This window comes from Lycium barbarum, chromosome 4 (genome assembly GCF_019175385.1).
Source record: "Lycium barbarum isolate Lr01 chromosome 4, ASM1917538v2, whole genome shotgun sequence".
NCBI lineage: Eukaryota > Viridiplantae > Streptophyta > Magnoliopsida > Solanales > Solanaceae > Lycium > Lycium barbarum.
Genome location: NC_083340.1, coordinates 18,211,506 through 18,215,686, shown reverse-complemented (window position 1 = coordinate 18,215,686; position 4,181 = coordinate 18,211,506).

The window sequence follows — 4,181 nt, the reverse complement described above, 5'->3', positions numbered from 1 at the left end:
TTATTAAAGTTCATAACAGTGAAACGATTTGAAGAACATAAAAACTTCATCGTTTACTTGTGAAACAGATTGTAGAACAGTTTGAACATACATACTTTCATTGTTTACTGTTTTTTTTTTTTTTTTTTTTTTTTTGCCATTAATAAAATTATTTGTCAATTATTGACAGAAATAAGGAAAAATGGCAATAGAAACGGATGTCAGTGCCTCTACTCCAATGGAGACTGATGCAACAGCGACTGTTACGGCGACAACTGTGGCGGCGACGAATGTTGCCTCGTCAAGCCGTTCAACTACTGCACATGCCATGGCACCGGCAGAAAAACCAGGAAAATTTTCTAGAATTAAATTCAAAGGTTGGCAGCAAAGAATGTTCTTCTGGTTGACCACTCTTGGTATGCAGAAGTTCACAAACGAAGACCCTCCTGTTCCTGAAGAAGGAATGCTTGAGAATCAGCGCTTCATGGTTGTTGAGGCTTGGATGTATTAGGATTTCTTGTGCAAAGGTTATATCCTCAGTTCTTTAAAGGACGATTTGTACATCGTCTACAGTTCTGCTAAGACTTCAAAGGAATTGTGGATTGCACTTGAAAAGAAGTATAAAGCCAAAGATGCATGCTTGAAAAAATTTGTGGCTGCCAAGTTTCTAGACTACAAAATGGTGGAAAATAAGACTGTTGGAACCCAAGTTCAAGAACTCCAAGTACTTATCCATGACCTTATTGCTGAAGGTATGGTAGTTAATGAGGCATTTCAAGTGGCTGCTGTAATTGAGAAGTTGCCTCCTTCGTGGAGAGACTTCAAAAACTATCTCAAACACAAGCGCAAGGAAATATCATTGGAAGATCTGGTGATTTGCTTGAAGATCGAGGAGGATAATAAAACGGCCGAAAAGAAGTCGTGTGGAAATTCAACGATTATGAGAGCAAACATCGTTGAGGAAGCCGCTCCAAAGAATAAGAAAAGGAAAAAGCCTTCAGGACAGAGGAAGGAGCAGAACAAGAAAAAATTCAAGGGCAACTGCTATAATTGTGGAAAAGCTGGCCACAAAGCCCCAGATTATCGTCTCCCGAAAAAGGACAAGCCAACATGGTGGAGAAGAATGATGTCATTGCTGATCTGTGTGCAATGCTCTCTGAATGTAACTTAGTTGGAAATCCGAAGGAGTGATGGATCGACTATGGAGCCACTCGACATGTTTGTGCTGTCAAAGAAGCATTTGTTACTTACTCCACTGCTGGTCCCGAAGAAGAGCTTTCCATGGGAAATACTGTAACAGCCAAGATTGAGGGTTATGGGAAGATATTCCTGAAGATGACTTCCGGCAAGGTATTGACGCTCAACAACGTTCTTCATGTTCCTACTATTAGGAAGAATTTAGTTTCTACAACCCTATTTGTCAAGAATGGGTTCAAATGTGTTTTTGTATCTGAGAAAGTAGTTATTAGAAAAAACAAAATGTACGTTGGAAAGGGCTACTGATACGCTCAAATTACACCTATTAATGGCGTAAAGCGAACGTTGTCAAATATAGTAACCCAAACAACGTTGGGGTCGAATCCCACAGGAAATATGGAGAGAAAAGGGTACTAATTGTATGCGATACTAGTCTTTAAAGGCTTTAATCCTATTCTGAATGTTTTGAAAAGAGATTTGGTTTGTATTCGCTATTTTGAAGTGTTTGGAATTTGTTTGGATTTGGAGAACCAAAGTTGTGTCCCCGCGATGATTAGATGTTATGCTATGGGTGTCAATATGATATATTTCTAATGGGTCGGAGTTATGTATGCACTTAATCTCTAATGCACTTTCTAATATTTTCCAATAGTTAGAAAGTATTTCTTTTCATGATTTTTCCAAATGCAGAAAATTTGTAAATAAGATTGATTAAATATGCCAAGTAGAACTCATCTTATCCCTAAGTGAGTCCATTAAACGAGGGTTAGCGCCTCGAGTCCTTGTTATATTATTTCGATTCATACCCTAGTTCATCTTTCCAAATAAACTAGGGTTTGTGCATGAACAAGTGTTTGCAACCACTAATGAACAATGAATATGAGAAATAATAAAACACATCACAACCCATTATATATATATATATATATATATATATATATATATATATATATATATATATATATATATATATACAATGTTAGACACCCATTACATAGCACCCATCATTTTGGGTCCACAAATTTGATTAAAGAAACTACTCACACATTATGGTCTCAAAAGTAGTAAGCAATAAATGAGACATAAAGCTTACAAAGTGTAATAAAGATGATGGATAATGGAATCTTGTTGTCTTCACTAAGCTCCAAAAGGGGAGTATTCAATGCTCACCCACCAATGGAACTTTGTGCACGTGGTTACAATAAAAATCTGCTGCCAAAAATAACCTAAAATGTTCTTTAAATAGGCTCCAAAAAACGCACAGCAGCAACTGACAAAATTGCCCGCGATAGCAACATCGACGCATCGTCGATCGTTCGACGATCCGTCGATTTCTCCGTCCTTTCTACCTTCAGCCATGTGTTCCATTCGACGGTGCCGTCGACCAGTTCGACGCTCCGTCGAGTATTCCGTCTTTCTCTCCTCCTGTTGAGAGATCCTGCTTTACGACACAAACGACGAATCGTCGATCAGTTCAACGCTTAATCGATGCCTCCGTCCTTCGTCGTCTTCAACTTTGTCATCACTGGAAAATCGAACTTATCGACGCTTCAAAGGACTATTCGTCGGCTAATCGACGGAACGTCGATTCTTCATTTCTGGCCAATTTTTCTTTTGTTCTTTGATTTTTGCTTTTGGGCCATTGTTTTCCTAAAACACAACAAAACATATTAACGAGAACCAGACTTACTTGAAAACAACCAAAATTCATAGTAAAAAGGCGTCGAATGTGCCACAAATCCGTGGCATATCAATACTCACAACTTAGGATCTTTGCTTGTCCTCAAGCAAGTCAGACAAAACAACCACAAAATAAAATTACAACTATGCTAAAAATAAAGTAAAAGTGACTACAATGGTGCTTGCTCATCGCTACCGGCATGTGCATTTTTTCAAATCAACTCCCTCTTTCCTCATTCCCAAGCAGGGTTCTTTCAAAACAAACTTATTAGAATTGACCATGACGCTTCAATCGATGACATCACATTATTAGAAGCATTTATGCGTGCGAGTATTCACTATTATGTCCTCACATAGATTAGAGAATGTCCCACGCACAATTTTACAATAAGAATCGGGACAAGGATGGATGGAATAGAAAGCACTCATGCTCACAAAGAAGTTCATGATTTACAAGTGCAGATACCATATGCTTGCCTTTAATTTCAATGCCTAACACTTTCAGATGGTTCAGTTGTGATCACCATAGGACTTGTTCTTGGGTTGTAATGTAGGCTCGGGGACGGGTAGGATACTCATTTGGGAATTAGTGACTCATCCTCCTCGACACTACAGATTTTGACCTTTCTTATCATGCCCAATCTATTCATTCTTCAACTCATGACTAAGATGTGATTTTACTCTTACTAGAATTTACAATCTTTTTATGAGACAATATTATTATTATAATTATTATTATTATTATTATTATTATTATTATTATAAAACTACATATATATACATATATATATATATATATATATATATATATAGATGATTTTTTTTTATAAACTTTTCTCAAATTTAATCCACTATCACATCCAGTTCTCGACTATGCAACTCACACACCCCCAGCTTTAGGCGATTTGCCTCTTTTCTCTAATAGTGTCAAGGAGGGAATGGGTGCAAAGATGGAATGAATTCATGAAGTGGGGAAAAGGTTTGTTACAGCTAATCAAGAGAAAAAGTCAAAGGCTCAACGTGGGAACTAGTGATATTCATATAGAACAGGTTTTGGGCTTTTTAAGGCTGACGTGACTATTTAGAAGGAAAGCCTATGATCACTTCACAACCGACTATCCTAAGCAATATAGCATGACCTACCAGGCAAGTTCTGGATCCACATATGCTAACAATGAACACAAGAAGTTCTCACACTCACAATGGCATAAGAATTTGAACACTCAATTCATCCACACTCTAATATCTATGATGTCACAAAAAGAACCATACATGTCAATTCATTACAACCTGATATACTCAATAAACTTTCGGAGGGGTCAATT